General features: G+C 40.8%; 1 protein-coding gene across 3 annotated transcripts in view; it reads right to left on the bottom strand.

Annotated features, from left to right (window-relative positions):
* GALK2 (galactokinase 2) overlaps positions 1-23,612 on the bottom strand; it is a 154,282-nt gene that overhangs the window by 42,046 nt on the left and 88,624 nt on the right. The window lies entirely within an intron of this gene.

The following is a 23,612-nucleotide window of genomic DNA, read 5'->3' on the forward strand; positions in this document are numbered from 1 at the left end:
CATTATCAGTAATAGCCAAACTATGGAGAGAGACCAAATGTTCATCACTGATGAATGGATAAAGAAAATGTGGGATAAAAGAAAATGTAGGAAACACACACACACACACACAGGAATATTACTCAGCCATCAAAAAGAAGGAAATCTTGCCATTTGCAACAACATGGATGGAGCTAGAATGTATTATGCTAAGCAAAATAAGTCAATCAAAGAAAGACAAATACCATATGATTTTACTCATATGTGGAATTTAAGAAACAAAACAGATGAACATATGGGAAGAGGGTGAAAGAGAAGAGAGGGAGGGCTAGATGGGTGATGGGTATTAAGAAGGGCACTTGTTATGATGAGCACTAGGTGTTGTATGTAAGTGATGAAATACTGAATTCTCTTCCTGAAACCAATATTGCACTGTACGTTAACTAAAATTTAAATTAAACAAACAAATAACAAAATAGAAACTGCGTGAAGAGATGTTTTATATTAAACCTTAGGACTGGTGTTTTGATTTGTGACAAGGAACATTCAGAATGCACCAAGCAGATTACTAGAACCTCATAAATCTGGCACCTTCTCATGTCTATTCTCTATTGCAGAGTGTTTCACAGCAAGACTTCTGCTAGGAATGTCTAATGAGGATTCTTGCAGGGCATTCTGAAGGTGCATGAGAGACTGCCATGGCTCACACCCTCTGAATGGTAGTAACTCAGACAACAAGGGAGAGGGCAGAAAGGGCATCTGTTTTCAATTGTGATATAAAAATCTTGCCAAAGGCTACAACAGATTTGGAGACCACCCTTTGGGGGAGAAAGCAGTTCTGTGTTGGCTGGACATCACAAACGTTCTCTGGATCCAGGGTTCTGGCTTATTATGTGCTGGCAATTCATCGGGTCTCTTGTTGTGCAGATACCAAAAAATCCAAGAAAATCTGAAACGTTATCCACAATAGCTTTCTTCCCTGTCCAGCTAGCTTTAAAACCGGATGCTCCATTTGTCTGTAAGCTCTTACAATCCTTGAGAGCAATTATTATGTTAAAAGATGAGGCAAGTTGTTCTTACCATGCAGGCAAGATTATTTCCAAGGAAACTTTAAGAATATAACACCAGATGCCATTTTCCTAAAATACTACTAGTGTCCTATCCTATCATGGGAAATTTCAGGCTTCAGGGCAGGATATACCACATAGACTTTGAAACACTGGCTTCATCCCGTGTGAACCTTAGATAATTAATGAGTCTAATCCTAAGAACTAAATGAGCATGGCCATAAACATTTAAACTACAAAAGTTGCTGAATAAAATCACTTGTGTACTAATTCTATTTGCTAACTCTAAAATCCCCTTTCCCTCTGACTTCCTGACTGTGCCTTCAGTACACCCACCATATGGGCTCCTGCCTGAGGCCCGCTGCAGGAACTGTTTTGTTGGCTGGAATGATCTTGACGTAGCTGGTCCTCACTTGTCAAGTCTCAGCTGTGACAGTTTCAAGGAGAGCTTCCCTCAACTCCGAACTAGAGTAACTCCCTCACATATGTATTTTCTCCATCCTATTTTATTCTGCCAACACTTAACTACCATCCCAAATATCTTGTGTATATATTTGTTTATCAGTTTGCGGTTATCTCTCACCACTTGAAGTTCAGCTTCAGGAAAGCAAGGGCCTTTTCTAATTTCACTTCTGTATCTTCAACAACTAAAATAGGGTCTAGCATACCATAGGAGCTCAGTAAATGTTCACTGAAGAAATGGTCAGTTCCCTGTCTTTGTAGCAAAACTGCACTGAAACTTGGTGAAATAAATAATTCCGGGACAAATGAAATAGAGAAGACCTACTATTCTGGCAATTAATGCTTACTAGAACCTTGACCAAAAAAAAGGGGGAAAAGTTTACTAAAAGAAGTCTTAAAGACAATTAGTAAGCTCCAGTGTCCAAAGTGTACCTAATACCATTATCACGGATGACAGAATTATTTTTACTGTGTTTTGTTTCACAGATGTAGAAGAAAGGAGATTTCTAAAACAAACAAAATGTGCTTCAAATGAAAGGGAAGGAAGAGAAATAGATCACCATAACCAGTTAAAATAATTTTTCTTTTAGTCAATTTTTGTAACACCAAAGTGTCTGCTCACTTTTACCTTAAAAGAATGGCTACACAGCTTATGATCAGACCCTATCTCTAACCAATGAATCTAAAATGGGAACAAATAATTGGTTATTTTGCTGTATTTTTAGTGAAAAACGATGCAAAAGAGCTGGTGACAGAAGTAACACACTGGGCACCATTTTCCTCATAAAAGCTCTAACAGCAGTAGGTCAACAGTAGATGGGGAACATGCCTAGAGCCCCACTGATTTATTTATTTACTTACTTATTTATTCATTTATTTACTTACTTAGGAGCCTTTTTATTACTTTACCTTCTACTAAGAGTGATGACAAAAGCCCTGAGTAAGATGGCCATCCAGCATCAATAGTTCTTTTGAGCACCTGCTTTGTGCCCCACACCATGCTCCAAATGATAGGAAAGGCATATGAAATAGAAGCTCCAGATTTGAGGAACTTAACACCTCAATTAAAGAGATAAAACATAGGCACCTGGTGGCTCAGTCGGTTAAGTGTCCAACTCTTGGTTTCAGCTCAGGTAATGATCTCACGGTTCGTGAGTTCAAGCCCCACATTAGGCTCTGTGCTGATAGCGTGGCGCCTGCTTGGGATTCTCTCTCCCCCGTTCTCTCTGCCCCTCCCCCGCTCTCTCTCTCTTTCTCTCAAAATAAGTAAACATTTAAAAAAACATAAAACAAAACTATGAGACCATTGAACGGTGATGATCTGCAGCAGAAATCCAAGTGCTGGAAATGTGGAAGTTGTACTAAGATGACAGGTTTGGTGGAGGAAGAACAGTAGTGGGAAGTAGCAAAGAGCCCGAGCCACAGAGCTTCCTTGCTGCAGAGAAGGCCTGTGCTGGGAACAGGCAGAGTCCGTTTATACACCTGATGAGAGCAAACTGACCAGACCCTAGGGCTGCCTTTCGAGGAGGCTGCCCACACATCTGAAGTTTTAACATCCTTTGCTACACATGCTGCACAAAGGTTGCAAACTAACAACACGTGGTCCCTGCCCAGCCCCGTGAAGCCTTCTTGACTAGCGTATTGTTTTTTCAACTGCGAATTTTTATATAAGGATCTGGATTTCTGCTTTCCCTTGAAAAACTGAAGTCTGGCAGCACCGAACCTATATTCTTGCACAATGATAGTTGACTGGAGCTGAGGAGGAGCTACCCCTTTCAGACAGAATACACATACTTTATTTCCACAGTTTCCTCCCTTACCAATTATCTGATGCTCAGCCTCACTAGTTTACATGCCTGCCTGGCCCCTCTAGGCATCTGCATGTGGGACTCTCTTTCCACAAAACTCTCAATTACAGGAATTCTTGTCTGGAGAGTGAAAAGTGGGTAAACCAAGAGGGTCACTATGCCATAATGAACCACTGTTACTGTTACTAATAAGTCCCACTTCCCTTAGGGGCACTGATAGTTCTACATTGAACTAAACTCTGTCTTCTGGTAAGTTCTGCTGTTTGGTCTTAGTTCTGCTCCCCAGACGCATGCAAACACAAGACAGCCCATGAGAAATCAGAAAAAAGCTCTCATGTTTTGTGTTTTTTCACACATTGATGAGGATCCAGTTTTCTCTTTTAATAAAGGGAATAATATAAGCTCTTCACTCTCAAGAGGTAATAGTTTAACAAAAGAGAAGTGCTGGCAAGGACATGGAGAAATTGGAACACTTGCACCCTGCTGGTAGAAATGCAAAATGTTCAGCCACTACAGAAAAAAGTACAGAGGTTCCTCAAAAAAATAAAAATAGAACTACCATATGAATCAGTAATCCCACTTCTGGGTATACATCCAGAAAAAATTGAAATCAGGATCTCAAAGAGACACAAGCACTCACTCTCATGTTCATTGCAGCCCTATTCACAATAGCTAAGATGTGGAAGCAAATTAAATGTTCATCAGTAGATGAATGGGTAAAAAAAAAAAATGTATATATACATATACAAGAATATTATTCAGCCTTAAAAATGAAGGAAATTCTGTAACATACAACAATATGAATGGACTTTCAGGATATTATGCTAAATGAAAGAAGCCAAACACAGAAAGATAAGTACTACATGATTGTACTTATAGGAAGTAGTCCTTACATTCATAAAATCAAAGTCTGGAATGGTAGTTCACAAGGGCTGAAAGAAGGGGAAATGAGGAGTTACTAATCAACAGGCATAAAATTTCAGTTAAATGGATAAATAACAAGTAAGATGTACAACACTGTACCTATAGTCCACAAAATGTACACTTAAAACTCGTTATGTGGATAGATCTTACGTTAACTGTTCTTACCACAATGAAAAATAAATTTTAAAAATTTTAAACAAAAAAGAAATAACAGTCTACTAGAGAGAAATCCGTAAATAAGGACAACAAAGGCAACATATGCTAAGGTAGCTCCTGGGACCCAGTTGCTCAGAGACCTCTCTGAAGACACATAAAGAAGGTGCCTCAGAATTGGCCCACCAGCAGATGGGAACCCTGGGGCATTTACCCACAGACTTTTCCACTGTTGCCCCCAGAGGGATTAACTTCTCCATAAAGATGTGCCTGGGCAATGAGTTACCTTCAGTGACTTTGGAGAATGTCCCACGCCAACAAAGAAGACACACTCAAACAAGCTGCCAGCCTGACGTGGGCTGCTGTCAAAGCTGAAATCAGGTGAGCCAAGGGGATGGGAGCACAGAGATTATGGCCTTCACAGAAGAGGTGAAACCAGATGAATTTAAAAGATGAGTAGGTGCCCAGAAAACCAATTAAAAGGTGGAGTAAAGAACAGATTGGGAACTTAAGGCAGAAGGAACATCCTGAGCTGAGGTGCCTGGGTGGCTCAGTTGGTTAAGCGTCCGACTTCAACTCAGATCATGATCTCACAGCTTGCAGGTTCGAGCCTGGTGTCAGGCTCTATGCTGATAGCTCAGAACCCGGAGCCTGCTTCAGATTCTGTGTCTCCCTCTCTCTCTTCCCCTCTCCCTGCTCATGCTCTGACTTTCTCTCCTCAAAAAATAAACATTAAAAAAAATGTTTAAAGGAACATCATGAGCAAAGACATGGAGGTTAAAAAACAAGAGGTGCTTTTAGAGAACCTGTAGTATTTAGATGTGACTTGCATGCAATGATGATGAAAAGCAGAAGCAACAGGAAACACAATGAGAGAGAAAACTGAAGCAGTAGACAGAGGCCAGATCATAAAGGTTTTGTAAATTATCCTAAGTAAGGTATTTAAATTGTATCCTGTAGATAAGTGGTTCTTGGCCTTTTTAGAATTACAGAAACTTTTGAGAATCAAATAAAAGCTATAGACCCTCTCCCCCATCAGAATATCCAAATATCCAAAATTCTGCATATAGTACAACACACACAAAGATACTGTAATGCTATCCTTGGATCCAGGTTAAAAATTCCAGCTAGAAATAAACCATTACAGGTTTTTAGCAATTATGTCAGTACGATTCTTATTGTAAACAACAGAAAACAATATGGTTTCTTAATCAAAAAAGGAATCTATTTTAAACATATGAGAAAGCTCACAAAATATATTAGAATTACATATTCCTATTCTGTATTAGAACGCAAGAAAACCGGATAGGGGAATATGGCGGCGTAGGAGGACACTGGGCTCACCGCGCGTCCTGCTGATCACTTAGATTCCACCTACACCTGCCTAAATAACCCAGAAGACCGCCAGAAGACTAGCAGAACAGAGTCTCTGGAGCCAAGTGCAGACCAGAGGCCCACGGAAGAGGGTAGGAAGGGCTGCGAGGCGGTGTGCTGCTACATGGACTAGCGAGAGGGAGCCTGGGCGGAGGGGTGGCCCGCCGGCCAAGCAGAGCCCCCCGAGTCCGGCTTGCAAAAGCAGAGGGGCTGGACAGAGTGTGTTCCGACAGCAAGCAGGACTTGACATCTGGAAGGTTATAAGCTAACAGCTCTGCTCGGAGAATGGGAGGGCTGGAGGATGATGGGAGGGAGAGTTGTTGAGCCCCGGATGACAGAGCTCAGTTTGGCGGGGAACAAAGGCGCTGGCCAGCGCCATTGCCCTCGCCCACGCCCCAGCCAAAATCCCAAAGGGAACCAGTTCCTGCCAGGGAACTTGCTTGCACCGCACAAACACCCAACGCTGTGATTCTGTGGATCCATCCCGCTGGCGGGTCTGACTCCCTCCCGGTGCCGCAGGGCCCCTCCCGAAGCGGATATCCGAAGGAAAAACGAGCTGAGCCTACCCTTCCCGCCCCTGTACACCTTGCCAATCCATCCCAGCTAATACGCCAGATCCCCAGCACCACAACTCTGGCAGTGTGCAAGTAGCCCAGATGGGCCATGCCACCCCACAGTGAATCCTGCCCCTAGGAGAGGGGAAGAGAAGGCACACACCAGTCTGACTGTGGCCCCAGCAGTGGGCTGGGGGCAGACATCAGGTCTGACTCTGGCCCCGCCCACCAACACAAGTTATTCAAGACAGCACAGGGGAAGTGCCCCGCAGTTCCGCACCACTCCAGGGACTATCCAAAATGACGAAACGGAAGAATTCCCCTAAAAAAAAGTCCAGAAAATAACAACAGCTAACAAACTGATCAAAAAAGATTTAAACAGTATAACAGAAAGTGAATTTAGAATAATAGTCATAAAATTAATCGCTGGGCCTGAAAACAGTATAGAGGACAACAGAGAATCTGTTGCTACAGAGATCAAGGGACTAAGGAACAGCCAGGAGGAGCTAAAAAATGCTATTAATGAGCTGCAAAATAAAATGGAGACAACCACGGCTTGGATTGAAGAGGCAGAGGAGAGAATAGGTGAACTAGAAGATAAAATTATGGAAAAAGAAGAAGCTGAGAAAAAGAGAGATTAAAAAAATCCAGGAGTATGAGGGGAAAATTAGAGAAATAAGTGATGCACTAAAGAGAAATAATCTACGCATAATTGGTATTCCAGAGGAGGAAGAGAGAGGGAAAGGTGCTGAAGGTGTACTTGAAGAAATAATAGCTGAGAACTTCCCTGAATTGGGGAAGGAAAAAGGCATTGAAATCCAAGAGGCACAGAGAACTCCCTTCAGACGTAACTTGAATCGATCTTCTGCATGACATATCATAGTGAAACTGGCAAAATACAAGGATAAAGAGAAAATTCTGAAAGCACCTAGAGATAAACGTGCTCTAACATATAAAGGGAAACCTATAAGACTCATGACCAATCTCTCTACCGAAACTTGGCAGGCCAGAAAGGAATGGCAGGAGATCTTCAATGTGATGAACAGAAAACATATGCAGCCGAGAATCCTTTATCCAGCAAGTCTGTCATTTAGAATAGAAGGAGAGATAAAGGTCTTCCCAAACAAACAAAAACTGAAGGAATTCGTCACCACTAAACCAGCCCTACAAGAGATCCTAAGGGGGACCCTGTGAGACAAAGTACCAGAGACATCGCTACAAGCATGAAACCTACGGACATCACAATGACTCTAAACCCATATCTTTCTATAACACTGAATGTTAATGGACTAAATGTGCCAACCAAAAGACATAGGGTATCAGAATGGATAAAAAAACAAGACCCATCTATTTGCTGTCTACAAGAGACTCATTTTAGACCTGATGACACCTTCAGATTGAGAGTGAGGGCATGGAGAACTATTTATCATGCTACTGGAAGTCAAAAGAAAGCTGGAGTAGCCATACTTATATCAGACAAACTAGACTTTAAATTAAAGGCTGTAACAAGAGATGAAGAAGGGCATTATATAATAATCACAGGGTCTATCCATCAGGAAGAGCTAACAATTATAAATGTCTATGCGCTGAATACCAGAGCCCCCAAATATATAAAACAATTAGTCACAAACATAAGGAACCTTATTGATAAGAACATGGTAATTGCAGGGGACTTTAACACTCCACTTACAGAAATGGATAGATCATCTAGACATACGGCCAATAAAGAAACAAGGGCCCTGAATGATACATTGGATCAGATGGACTTGACAGATATATTTAGAACTCTACATCCCAAAGCAACAGAATATACTTTCTTCTCGAGTGCACATGGAACATTCTCCAAGATAGATCACATACTGGGTCACAAAACAGCCCTTCATAAGTATACAAGAATTGAGATCATACCATGCATACTTTCAGACCACAATGCTATGAAGCTTGAAATCAACCACAGGAAAAAGTCTGGAAAACGTCCAAAAGCATGGAGGTTAAAGAACACCCTACTAAAGAATGAGTGGGTCAACCAGGCAATTAGAGAAGAAATTAAAAAATACATGGAAACAAACGAAAATGAAAATACAACAATCCAAACGCTTTGGGACGCAGCAAAGGCAGTCCTGAGAGGAAAATACATTGCAATCCAGGCCTATCTCAAGAAACAAGAAAATTCCCAAATACAAAATCTAACAGCACACCTAAAGGAAATAGAAGCAGAACAGCAAAGACACCCCAAACCCAGCAGAAGAAGAGAAATAATAAAGATCAGAGAGGAAGTAAACAATATAGAATCTAAAAAAACTGTAGAGCAGATCAACGAAACCAAGACTTGGTTTTTTGAAAACATAAACAAAATTGATAAACCTCTAGCCAGGCTTCTCAAAAAGAAAAGGGAGATGACCCAAATAGATAACATCATGAATGAAAATGGAATTATTACAACCAATCCCTCAGAGATACAAGCAATTATCAGGGAATACTATGAAAAATTATATGCCAACAAACTGGACAACCTGGAAGAAATGGACAAATTCCTAAACACCCACACTCTTCCAAAACTCAATCAGGAGGAAATAGAAAGCTTGAACAGACCCATAACCAGCGAAGAAATTGAATCAGTCATCAAAAATCTCCCTACAAATAAGAGTCCAGGACCAGATGGCTTCCCAGGGGAGTTCTACCAGACGTTTAAAGCAGAGATAATACCCATCCTTCTCAAGCTATTCCAAAAAATAGGAAGGGAAGGAAAACTTCCAGACTCATTCTATGAAGCCAGTATTACTTTGATTCCTAAACCAGACAGAGACCCAGTAAAAGAAGAGAACTACAGGCCAATATCCCTGATGAACATGGATGCAAAAAATCTCAATAAGACACTAGCAAATCGAATTCAAAAGCATATAAAAAGAATTATTCACCATGATCAAGTGGGATTCATTCCTGAGCTTCAGGGCTGGTTCAACATTTGCAAATCAATCAACGTGATACATCACATTAATAAAAGAAAAGATAAGAACCATATGATCCTGTCAATCGATGCAGAAAAGGCCTTTGACAAAATTCAGCAACCTTTCTTAATAAAAACCCTCCAGAAAGTCGGGATAGAAGGAACATACGTAAAGATCATAAAAGCCATTTATGAAAAGCCCACAGCTAACATCATCCTCAATGGGGAAAAACAGAGCTTTTTCCCTGAGATCAGGAACACGACAGGGATGCCCACTCTCACTGCTGTTGTTTAACATAGTGTTGGAAGTTCTAGCATCAGCAATCAGACAACAAAAGGAAAGCAAAGGCATCAAAATTGGCAAAGATGAAGTTAAGCTTTCACTTTTTGCAGATGACACGATATCATACATGGAAAATCCGATAGACTCCACCAGAAGTCTGCTAGAACTGATACATGGATTCAGCAAAGTCGCAGGATACAAAATCAATGTACAGAAATCAGTTGCATTCTTATACACTAACAATGAAGCAACAGAAAGACAAATAAAGAAACTGATCCCATTCACAATTGCACCAAGAAGCATAAAATACCTAGGGATAAATCTAACCAAAGATGTAAAACATCTGTATGCTGAAAACTATAGAAAGCTTATGAAGGAAATTGAAGAAGATATAAAGAAATGGAAAAACATTCTGTGCTCATGGATTGGAAGAATAAATATTGTCAAAATGTCAATACTACCCAAAGCTATCTACACATTCAATGCAATCCCAATCAAAATTGCACCAGCATTCTTCTCGAAACTAGAACAAGCAATCCTAAAATTCATATGGAACCACAAAAGGCTCCGAATAGCCAAAGTAATTTTGAAGAAGACCAAAGCAGGAGGCATCAAAATCCCAGACTTTAGCTTCTACTACAAAGCTGTAATCATCAAGACAGCATGGTGTTGGCACAAAAACAGACACATAGACCAATGGAATAGAATAGAAACCCCAGAACTAGACCCACAAATGTATGGCCAACTCATCTTTGACAAAGCAGGAAAGAACATCCAATGGAAAAAAGACAGTCTCTTTAACAAATGGTGCTGGGAGAACTGAACAGCAACATGCAGAAGATTGAAACTAGACCACTTTCTCACACCATTCACAAAAATAAAGTCAAAATGGATAAAGGACCTGAATGTGAGACAGGAAACCATCAAAACCCTAGAGGAGAAAGCAGGAAAAGACCTCTCTGACCTCAGCCGTAGCAATTTCTTACTTGACACATCCCCAAAGGCAAGGGAAATAAAAGCAAAAATGAACTACTGGGACCTTATGAAGACAAAAAGCTTCTGCACAGCAAAGGAAACAACCAACAAAACTAAAAGACAACCAACGGAATGGGAAAAGATATTTGCAAATGACATATCGACAAAGGGCTAGTATCCAAAATCTATAAAGAGCTCACCAAACTCCACACCCGAAAAACAAATAACCCAGTGAAGAAATGGGCAGAAAACATGAATAGACACTTCTCTAAAAAGACATCTGGATGGCCAACAGGCACATGAAAAGATGCTCAATGTCGCTCCTCATCAGGGAAATACAAATCAAAACCACACTCAGATATCACCTCACGCCAGTCAGAGTGGCCAAAATGAACAAATCAGGAGACTATAGATGCTGGAGAGGATGTGCAGAAACGGGAACCCTCTTGCACTGTTGGTGGGAATGCAAATTGGTGCAGTCACTCTGGAAAACAGTGTGGAGGTTCCTCAAAAAATTAAAAATAGACCTACCTTATGACCCAGCAATAGCACTGCTAGGAATTTACCCAAGAGATATGGAGTACTGATGCATAGGGGCACTTGTACCCCAATGTTTATAGCAGCACTCTCAACAATAGCCAAATTATGGAAAGAGCCTAAATGTCCATCAACTGATGAAAGGATAAAAAAATTGTGGTTTATATACACAATAGAGTACTATGTCTCAATGAGACAGAATGAAATATGGCCCTTTGTAGCAACATAGATGGAACTGGAGAGTGTGAAGTTAAGTGAAATAAGCCATACAGAGAAAGACAGATACCATATGGTTTCACACTTATGTGGATCCTGAGAAACTTAACAGAAACCCATGGGGGAGGGGAAGGAAAAAAAAAAAAAAGAGGATAGAGTGGAAGAGAGCCAAAGCATAAGAGACTCTTAAAATCTGAGAACAAACTGAGGGTTGATGGGGGGTGGGAGGGAGGGGAGGGTGGGTGATGGGTATTGAGGAGCACACCTTTTGGGATGAGCACTGGGTGTTGTATGGAAACCAATTTGACAATAAACTTCATATATTGAAAAAATAAATAAAAAATAAATAACACCTCAATCATATTTGTAATGACAAAAAAAAAAAAAGAATGCAAGAAAACCAGGTACAAACGAGTCAGAAGCCAAGGGAAGCAGGCAGTGAAGAACAATGTCTAGATATGACATTGGACTTGAGATACTTTATCAACAGATCCTGTGCCTATTAGATGCAAAGCACCAGACATAAGCACATGCCAGGACACCAGGAGGAACCTAAGACCCTTGCTTACACCCAGGTGACAAGCAATCCGTGAGGGGCAAATCTCACCCCTCACCTTCCACCATAGGAAGCAAGACCTACCCTCTCACCAAGTTGCACACACACCACAGATTTCCCTAGGAAAGGGGCCTGTATGTCAGGTAGCCAAAACTATGGCACTTGCCCCCAGCAGCAGTGAAATACCGTGACTCTATTAGCAGTGAAGTCTTTTCCTCTCCAGACCAACCACTCTGCTTCCCTCACATAATTGGATTTCAAGTCTCCTTCTCTGATCATTCCTTCTAAAAGGGTAGTTCCCCCAGTCTGTCCTCTAAGTCAGTCTGAGGGGTGCAAAGTACGGCTGGACTATCACCTTCTCATTTTCAAAACACACAGTTTCCCCATGTAGCCTCCTATTATGCAACTGCATGAGGGTTGTTTGGATATGGAAGAATGCAAAGCATTGGTTTTCAGCTAACAAGCTAAAAGTGATAAATATTTGGGGAATCAGTAAAAACTTCATCTCAGGATAATTAATCAAAACAAAATAAATAAATATGCCGGCCTGAGAGAATTGGAAATCTTTATCATGTATGTGTATAATCAATATTTCTGAGACTCTCATCCCCCAAAATACTTTCACAGTGTTTGGGTGAGGGGCTAAAAGCAGTCTTGTCTTTAGCTGCCTTTTGCACAATACTATAGCTGCACACTACCCACCAATTTCTCTTTAAAACCAAAGGCTCCACTGGGCTAACCCGATAGTTGTTTTCCAAGAAAAGCAGTCCAGAGGTAGACGGGAAAAACCACTTCAGAATCGACTCTGGAGTCCTCCGTTTTCCTGTGCAGCAAAGTTATAATAAGTCCCTGCTCTGAGGCATAGAATCTTTGGAGTATTTAAGCAGTAGAATGGAAAAACACCATATATTCCTCATTGAAGTTGGACTGTGGTTTCAAATTTATTTTCCTAATAATCATATTTTTCAGAAATGTGAAGTTTCTGAAATGGTCAAACCCACAAAAAATGAACTGCTGTTTTCAGGCACATTAGTATCCCATTCCCATGCTGCAAACACTAAATTAAATTAGCATATTACATTTAAGAGGGAAAAAATCTTTACCTGCTCTTAATAGCAAAACCATGGGTGAAAAAAAATACACACACACACACACACACTCACACACACACACACTTTCAACACAAACCACATTAATCCATGGAAAAGTACATTCCAAGAGTCATTTGTGAATATTTTCAAATCTACAGCATAATGCCATCTTGTCTGTGGAAAGGAAGGGCACCCCACATGTTTATAACACCCCTTGCTCGGATTTCCAGGAGCAGCAAGAGCCGGGATTGTCTATGTCATAATAAACTCTACTCCTCTGATCTTGAAACCTTTGCCTCACTCTGCTATTGTCACCCTCACCTGCATTTTATACTCTGGCAACACACGAAGCTCCTGTTAACTCCAGGGACATTCAGAAGACGAGAGAGCCCAGTGCTCCCTAATTACCATGTTCCCTTCTAATTATAGTTATCAAACACTGCTTAAGGAGAGCAAGGTGCTCTCTTCAGATGTGCTGTCTTCATCTGGGTAGACCCCTCCCCCCCCCCAAAAAAAAACCTAATAGAGAATCTTGAATGTAACAACAAATTCTCAATAATTATCAATTAATTCTCAGTAAATGTCAACTTCCTGCTCCCATCTCATCAGCAAAGGAAGACTCTAAAGCTGCTTCCTGGATGAGCCACATTTTTGTTTCCCTGTCTTTCTTGAGGAAACGACTTTCCCATTAACTTCCCAGAATTTCCCTAAAGCTTTGCTCTTGGAAAAAGTGAAAGGCCCAAACAATTTCAAGATATTTGAAAAGGAGCCTAGGGAGTTGGGAAGGGGTCTTGGTCAGTGCAGAGCTGAATGAAGGACTATGGAAAACAAAGGTCACACTTGCCTAGAGCTGGCCTCTCCTAATATTTTAACATAAAAGGGAATAAACTAGGGGCGCCTGGGTGGCTCAGTCAGTTAAGCGCCTGACTTTGGCCCAGGTCATGATCCCACACTTCATGGGTTCAAGCCTCACGTTGGGCTCTGTGCTGACAGCTCAGAGCCTGGAGTCTGTTTCAGATTCTGTGTCTCCCTGTCTCTCTGCCCCTCCCTCACTCTGTCTCACTGTCTCCCCAAAATAAATAAACATTAAAAAAATTTTTTAAGAAAAGGGAATGAGCTCTGGTCTTTGCTGTCTTCTACTAATTGAATTACAGGGGGGAAAATGTAAGGGAGCAAAAAGAATGAAGACAGGCAAAGGAAAACTCAATGCTCATCTGAGAAGGAAGTAGCACACTTTAGCATTTGTTTTATTGTTGTCTTCCCACAAAATGCTAAATAAAGGAGACAAGGATTATGCTGGCCTTACTGATTGCTAATGCACAATCCCTACCACAGTGCTTGACTAGTTGCCCTTCAATTGAGTACTTGTTGAATAAAGGAATAAAAACTTACTCCTATTTACTTATATTAGTCATTCATTTGCCATTATGATCAAAAAGTAGGACTTTACCAAATTACGACAATAGATTACGCAAGTGAGAAGCTACATCATCTGCCATGCTAAAAGACCCTACTAGCCCGCATAGGCTGTTGCCCAGAGTTTGCTTTTGAAAGGTATGCACTAGCATAGACCAGGAAGGTGGGCCGGACACTGCACAAGAGGGGAGGGTTGAGGGAGCTCTGACACGCGCTAAATGTGGCCCTCCTCTTAATTTCCTCATGCTAAGTATTAAAGACAAAAGACCTCCACTACACCTGGATTTTCCCAAACATAGCGTGGTATTAGGGAAGATAAAAATGGTGCACTTTGACAAACATCTAATGAGATGTTCCTATTCTCAAGGTGCTTACAACATAACTGGTAATGTCCTGCAAAGATAAGTAAGGATGCTGTATTTTACAGAGGCTGTGATTACGAATGAGTTTATGTAGCTCTCCGGGGACCAGGGTGGGAGGTGAATGCACACAGGCATAAGTTTGTCTGGAACCTCTCTGTGTTTGTGTTTAAGTGATTCTCCATAAAAAAGCTCTGAGTGCAGATGAGTCTCTCTTCCTTTACAGATACTTTTTCCCTTTTTCTTTGTCTGACTCTTCCCTTTTGATTTTCATCCTCTCTGCCATCTTTTCCCTATTGAACTAAAATACAGAAATGAAGTATATACCTTGCCTCTTTGTTAATCGAGTAGAATTTTATATTCCTTGTTCTTAGAACATTCTATAGTTTCTCACTAAGACTGAATGTTATACTGCTATTCCTACGGAGATGGCCTCTGGTCTTTTTTGCTGCATCAATAACCCTTGATAGAATTAAGGCTTCCCAGTGGTACTAATGGACTGAGGGTGTTCATTCTTGTGGTCTCTCCCACCCCATTCCCACCTAAGACAATATGAAGAACTATCTTCCTCAAGCTTTTTTAAAAAAAAAAAAACAAAACTATGCAATTTCTCTGCCCCTGAATGTAAAGTGGTGCCATGTCATGTTTCCATCAGGAAACCTGCAGCAGGAATGAAGATCAACTGAGATCTCATGTGGTTAAACCTGTCAATGCCTATACAGATACAATGGATCATTGTTTTGTTGCTCATTACTATTAAAATGTGTCAATAACCTGGTAAAAGTCACTAGATCAATATCTAGTGGAAACAAATTGGACACAAACTCATGTGGTTAGGAAAAAATATGCATTTTCTAATTTAGAAATTCTTAGTAGGAAATTTCCTTCCACCTGAAGCTAGGCACTTTGAAAAGTAACAAAAGTAAGAGGTGAACTAATATCAAACAAGAGATGTTTTTCTGGACCATGCCCTAAGATTCAAGAATAACACTCTCCTGAAAAGAGACTGGGTGAACTCCACAAGACAAGGGAAAAAGGGACAAGCCCAGGGCCAGGAAGGACTTCACCAAAGTGTAGATAAAATGCCAGTATGAGAGAAATGTGCAACATAAAAGGACATCACAGTATGTCTAATATTTAAGTGAAGATACTTGGAATTTGGTCAAGAACAATATCCATTGCCCCAGATGTCTGGAAAGAAATGCCAATTTCATAATTGTACATGAGACAGTAAATTGGTTCTCATCACTAAGATTTGACAGGATGAAACTCCTAGCCACACAGCACAGGGAAGTGTGGTTGTCATTAGGGCCGTTTCTGAAATGTTCCCAGTGCTCCTTACACATGTTAAGATAGACTGCACTTCCCCACCCCCTTTGAAGTTCCTCAGATTCAAATGACTTGCTCAAGCCAATGAAACAAGGATAGGAGTGATGGTGTCAGTCTCTGGAGGATGTTAAAAGCCAGTGAGCAATTATCAACATTCCCTTCCTCTGGCCACAGGGATTATGGACAAATATTGAGATAAAACACCCCCCCCCCCAAGCCTGAGTCCCTGTATGTCTCAGATAAACGGACCCTTCTGCTGCCTTGTGTTGGATATGCAGAGTACACATATTTAGGTGGGAGGGGGCGGGGGCGGGGGGGAGGAGTCAAGCCACTGAGACTTTGGACTTGTTACTGAAGCATAATCACCTCGAACACATCAATATAGGAGATAATCACTTTGACCAAACTGAACATATTTAACTATAGAAAAGCAGCTTTGTATATGAATAAAATATTTACTTACATGGAAACCTAAAACTGTGAAAATGAAAGCAAAAATAGCAAAAAAGTAAAACTAGGAGGGGCAAGATTCTGTCCTGTTAGGTAGATGAAGACCATAGGTTTTTTTCCTAATCTAAACCAGCAGAGAGGCAACATGGTACACAATGAGACGTCAGCTGTCCTCATATCTACAGAAGCCTCATTCTACTCAAAGCAGTGTCTAATAAATTCATGGCCGACTCTTTGATAATTTCATCTCTCAGAAGGTAGAGAAACATTCGTGATAAATTCAAACAAAGGAATACTGTCAAGATATATGTGTCAAGTCACATATCCTAGCCTTAAGAAAAACACATAATTAAAAATTTAGAAATTGTCTTTTACCTTTCCTTCCTTTCCTTTCCTTTCCTTTCCTTTCCTTTCCTTTCCTTGAGGCAGCCATGAATGGCATGGCCAGCAAAACCAGAGTCAAAAAGGCAGTTTGGCCTGAGAAAGTAGATAGGAACGACAAGATCAGGGCCAGGGAGGCCAGCAGGGTTGGGATCAAGGTAGTGGTCAGGGCTGAGCAGCCCAGGGGGACCAGCAATGCCAAAGCCAAGGAGGCAGCTTGGATGAGGAAGGTAGCTGGCAGGGCCAGGAAACCAGGTAGTTATAGGGGAAACAAGCAAATAAAAAAATATATTAGGAAAGATGAGGGGCATTTTTTTAATGCTTCAATGGTCTAAGCAGGGGTAACACATGCCATTGCGGCTCATGTACATTGTCATTTATCTGCCCACTCACTTCACTGTCATAGAGTAGCAGCTAGGTCTGCAGTGGGCTCCCTCATCCCACTGGCCCTTCCCTTTAGCTTCTCTGACTCTTTGGTCCAGGTACATGTTTAGCTTCCCCCGCAGGACACCAGCATCATCAAACTTGCAGGCCTCGAAGTGGTGAGAGTTTGACTCCCATTTCTGTCCATCCTCATGGGTTCCTACTGTCCTTAACACCCTCACTTCACATCTATCATCACTGCCTGACTGTCTTTCCTGTTGACGTCAGGCTCCAGCACTGGATGCGAAGATAGAGTCTTACGTACTATTTAAACAGCTTACGCAATTGCATGTGGTCAAATCTATATAATAAATCCCTTTCAGGGAGCCTTGGTGGCTCAATTGGTTAAGCGTCCGACTTCAGCTCAGGTAACGATCTCACAGTTCATGAGTTTGAGCCCCACGTCAGGCTCTGTGCTGACAGCTTAGAGCCTGGAGCCTGCTTCAGATTCCTCTCTGTGCCCCTCCCCTGCTCACACTTTGTCTCTCTTTCTCTCTCTCTCTCAAAAATAAGTAAACATTAAAAAAAAATTTGTTTAAATCCTTTTCTCGGATAAAAGCGTAATACAGCCCCACATCAGTGGTTAAGACAGCAGAATGAGGGCTCTGGAATTACTGCGTGGGTTTGAATCTTAATCATTCTGTACCTCAGTTTCCTCACCTGTAAAATATCAAAATATTGGAACCTACCTTATGGGATGTTCTTAGCAACAAAATCATCTGAAGCCAATCTTTTACCCTTTATGCTTCCCTAAACTAAATCTATGCAGCCTGTGCTATATTTCACTTATATAGATTTGAAATGTTTAAAGTCCATGTGTGAATTCAAAGACCACTGTCAAAAACATTCAGATGCAAGACAGAATGTTCTGTTGGCTGAAAAACCTTGGTATTATTCTTTGTTTCTAGAATGAAAAAGGAAAAGTCAGCATTATTAAGTTTTGTCAATGCACCAGCCTATTTGATATTGTAATGGAAAATGCACTTGCCTTTCTCTTTTAAACAGAATTTCAAACAAAAACATCTACCAAAAATTATTCCCTAGGAGCTGCCTAATTTGGGGAGTTTGTCGTGTCTCAATAGTACGAATAGATTAGGAGGGTGGGGAGGGAGGTGGTATAAAGGAACAGTGAATGCATGAGTATTTGAATGTGTGTGTCCAAATGTGTTCATGCCAATTTATACCCTGGAAAAGACTATTTCATGCATGTACTCTAAACATGAGTACAAGTATAGCAAATGTCTTAAAAGGACTTAGAATAGTGTAAGTGTTTATAACATAGTAAGTACTCAATGTTAGATGTTGTTAATATATTATTATTAATGTAGAATGAACAGATTTTTTTCAAGGCTAGGCATAACCACCCTTTTGTTAGACTTTGAGTGCCTTCTTAAATTGGCCTCCTCCCCATTAGTACTCCATATGGATAGAAGAAAATTAATTCAACTCATTTATTCATTCAGCAAATATTTTCTAGGCCCCGCGGGAATACAGAGGTGCACAAAACAGGGATGCTTTTGCAGGGATACAAATCCTGGGAGAAGATGGTGCCTCGTGGCTCACATTTAGTTGTCATGACTCTTTTAGGGTTTATTTCTGGGAAATGCCATTATAGTAACTACTGTATGCAAGTTTCATATGAGGCTGGAAAAGTTGTTTCCAGCTTGCTTTCATGGATGTAGGTCACCGGAGTCTATGGGGCTGCTTTGTCAGGAAGGTTGACATCCCCTTCCTCCTTCCATGCACTGTGTACGATCTTCCTGAAGCTGAAGGCTCAATATACAAGGATGACCTTCCCAGAGAGAAGAAAACACTTGTCTTTGACAAAGAGGATCAGTGTCGGAGAGAGGTAAATGTTTAGTCTCACTGGTCTAACTCTTTCCCACACTACATCCTCTCCTGCCAGCCATGCCAAATCACATGAATTCGAGAAAGTTGGGGAACTCAAGGGTTTGAAGGTACAGAGTATGAAGAGGTGGTCAAGGTCACCGGTTCATTCTGGGCCTGTCTCAGTTCAAGATGGCCAAATGTATTTCAGACTACTGCAGGGGTCAACTCCTCCTCAAAATATCCTTTCAGAATTTCATTTTAGCTCTGTTAAAACACTCACACATGGGGAAGAACATTCCAGAATTCTCTTGCTTTTGTGGCTGCGGAATGGCCTCAGGAGCCAGAAACGAGGCTGCTATTTTAAGCCTTGTAGGATAAGGGGAAGATTCTGAGCTCTAGCCTACCCATCAGTGGCAGGGGCACTGACCAGGGTACAGCACAAATCACTGGCAAGATTCCAGTATGCTGATACTGGGTTGTTCCTACAGAAGTTGAGAGTTTTAAGATGCCATGTCTTTAAATTCATACTTAATAAGGTATGACCACATTCATGTTTAGCTCCTTAAACATTTGAAAAGGGAAGGTAAACCAATGAAAAGGGGTATATAATGTGCACAGCTGAAAGAGGAAGAGGAAAACCCAGCAAGGAAGCATTATCTTCAAGTGATCTAAGATAAAAGATACAACCATTTTTTCCTAGAAAATAAAAAGCCTTTACTCCTGGCATGATCCTGCCTTTTGTGTCCAGATAGCTGAGAAGTCAACAGGAGTGAGGAAAAAAACAGAGACACTACAGAGAGAAGGAGAGGAAAAAGGATGAAGTGAAAGCTAATTATTCCCGCACTTGACCTTCCAAAACAACTTAAGCAACTTGAAGCATATGTTTTGTGTATAACAAAAATAGTTACTTGATTTATCCTTTTATACTTTGTTTCATAAGAATCTATTATCTTGCAAAAATGAAAACAACAGACAAAACTGAAGGATTCATCATATTTGGCATTAGAATTCCATCACCTAGATTTTAAGGATTTCTGCCCAACCAGTATCTGTAAACACTAGGAAGGTCTATATTTTCCTTTGGAGTTTCTTCTAGGCTCTTTATAGAAAACTTTTCTTCCAAAATTCTTATAAGAACGATTACATTGTGTTGAGATCATAGAATTTAGTGCCTGACATCTTACAAGGTATTTTTTTTTTAATTTTTTTAATGTTTATTTATTTTTGAGACAGAGAGAGACAGAGCATGAACGGGGGAGGGTCAGAGAGAGAGGGAGACACAGAATCTGAAACAGGCTCCAGGCTCTGAGCTAGCCGCACAGAGCCTGACGCGGGGCTCGAACTCACGGACCGCGAGATCATGACCTGAGCCGAAGTCGGCCGCTTAACCGACTGAGCCACCCAGGCACCCCTTTACAAGGTATTTTTAAATTGATTTCTTTGATATCTGATATCTTTCCAACACTTAATTGGAAATTGAAATTACTGACCAACTGACTATTTTATAAGTACCTTTATATTTTTCCATCACATAAAAACAAACTACTTTTCTTAGACCTAACTGAGATAATCTATGAGAATCACAATTTATCAAATGAGAAAATTCCACAGTACTTCTCTCAGTTCTTCTAAACACAGCAGCTCAGGCACATTCTGGCCAAGTTGAGTTTGCTCCCTGAATTAAGCAAGCTACTGAATGCCACATGATTTTACACTTCTAAAGCCAAAGCACCAGAATGGAAATGGCCAAAAGGCAACTCTAACCACAAAGTAACCTATCTTCATCACCTCTCTTCAGTTTCAAGAAAAAATCAGAGCCAAGCAAAGTCCAAATTCAATATTATCTCACTTGGTGCAAGATTGCTAAGGCCAGCTTCTAATATGCTGGGGTAAAAAAATGAACAGCAGAAAGAGAATTGGATTAATCAGAAGACTAGGATTTGGGATCTGGCTTTAGCACTTACTTCCTATAAATCTTGACAAATCATGTAACTCTCTGAGTTCTTCACTTATGAAATGAGGAGAACCAGGTGACCCAGAGTTGTTGTGAGATTCAAATTATATGATGTGGGTAAAGAGTAATATGTAAACCATAGAGTAAATAACAAGCTTTTTGAGATGTTTTACTCTAGATGTCTTCCTAAAGAGCAGCCCATGCCAGTGCCCTGTGCTTGCTGAAAAGCCTGATTACTGCTCGTGACTTTGGAAATCACAGGATCTAAACAAATTAGTCAGCAACCGGCCAGCACTTTGTCAGCATATGGTCACAGGCAGTTACTAATCCAAGCAATGAGATTCATGTCCAGCCCAGCACAGTACACCGAAGCTGCAAGGCCACCCCAAGGCTAACTATATGTGCCCACCTCTCCTGACTCTGACCACAGCTTCATCTCTTCCTCTGGGTTCACACCTTAGGAAACACCTCCCATTGAAATCAGCCTGGCCCCTGAGCCTCTAGAAACCCACACATCATACCACACCCTTAGACTACTCCTACCTGTGGGCAAGACCTGACAAATAATCCTTCAAATATTTCTAGCCAGTCCCTAGTCATGGACTATAGCCATTCTAAACGACATCTAAAGGATTTGAGGATTTTTCCTTTGTGTGTTTAATTTTAATGGCCTCTGAGCATTTCCAAATCTAATTATTAGAAATTTGGAAAGAGAAAACAACAATTGTACATGGGGCTTTGGAAGTCTGGCTGGTTTAGCAAAGGCTGCAAGCTACAGTTTGATTGTAAACATCTCTCTCTGTGCTGTAACCTCACAGTCAACATCTCCCAACTCACACTCATATCCAGGTAAAGGAAGCAATTTTGGCAGAAAGCAAACATTGGATTCCACGTGCCTTTGGGAAGACATGGATCTCCATGATGAGAAAAGTTAGTTCTAGTCAAAACTAAGCACGTTATTAAAGTGAATATCCTGGAATAAAAGGCGGAGGCACCCTCCAGAGTTCTCTACGGCGCCAACTCATAAGATCTAATGCAGCCCAACATTTAGTAAGAATCCTATCTTCTAAAGGGTTAAGAGAAACATTGGCTTAAGGTCTTAGACCAACCAAAGCACAAACTCAGAAGAAACAAGGCAAAGATACAAAAGGATCTTGATCCCTAAAGTTAAAGCTAAGTGTGCCAAGAGAATTCGGCTGGAAATCTGACTGAAGTTAGGTGGCTGGATTCAGAAAGTAACTCAAGTGACATTAATCTAGGAGATTCTAGAACCCCACAGACTAATTTATGTTCATATTTTTGTTTTGTTTTGTTTTGTTTTTTAACTTACTTATTCCAATAGCAAAAGAGAAAGAAATCCTTTGAGGGTGATAGAATTACAAAATGGATTCATTCATTCAACATAGATTTACTGAGTACAAACAAAACATAAGTAAATTATTGAAAGCATTGCAGGCATGCCAGTAGGGAAGTTATTTTAGATGAAGGGGTAAGATTAAGCATGCATCATTTTTATAAAAACAATCAAATCCTTATTCTTTGGGGGGAAATTTTTAAATACATATACATAAATAGAAAGGCACATACTCTGATTAGGAAATTATCTTTTGTGTTTTCCAAGGTTTTCTGGGAAATTAACTTATTCTTTAAATGCTGAGATAGAGAGAGGTTGGAAAGACAGGCAGATATAGAGAAAAAGGAACATAGATACAGAGAAAGAGAACAAGCTGTGGATTGAGAAGGATCCAGAAGAGATGAGAATTATATTGAACTTTTTAGATAGGAACCGCATTTCAGAAAAGAGGAAAGCTCTAGTCAGAAAAGGGCAGTGATGTTTAGGATTAAAGGTCCAGAGGCAAGACCAAGATGCAATTAGTAAGTGGAATGGTCCAGCCAAGACAACACTATACGAGTGGACGTGTATGGGCTCGAAAGGGAGACAGGACAGAACACAGGCCAAATTGAGGAGAAATTTAACATCCATGTTAAGCAGCTTAGGTACTGAACTGAACTGAAATGGGGCTCTGAGGCTGATCTTTACAAGCTCCCAACCCAACTCTACCTCCAGAAATGGTTGGATCTTAGCTAGATGTCTCTGCCCCACCTGCACCACTGGTATTGACTTTCCACAGATAGATAACCTTTGCTTCTAGGAAGAGAAGCCACCCCAGTGCACCTCCAACCTTTACCTGGCCTTCATCTCAGGGATCTGATATTATCAGCGTGAAAACAAGATCTCTTGAAAGCAGCAGGCAAACAGAAAAAACTTTCACACTAAAGTGGGCAACAAATTTCAACCTAAGCAGGGAAGACTTTCTGGTGTCCCAGGGCGTGTCTCAGCAGTTATAAGCACTGTTCTAACCTAGACCTTTTTATGTAAATAATATAATAACCAAGAAAATGGACAGAAGAAAAAAAGAAAAGCTTACTGAAATAGGAACTTCTCAAGGGCAGGAACCTTGTTTTATTCACCTTTTCCTCACCGGAATACCTGGCATATAGCAGATCAGGAGACATTTGTTGACGAATGAATGAATGGATTTA

This window comes from Lynx canadensis, chromosome B3 (genome assembly GCF_007474595.2).
Source record: "Lynx canadensis isolate LIC74 chromosome B3, mLynCan4.pri.v2, whole genome shotgun sequence".
Lineage (NCBI taxonomy): Eukaryota > Metazoa > Chordata > Mammalia > Carnivora > Felidae > Lynx > Lynx canadensis.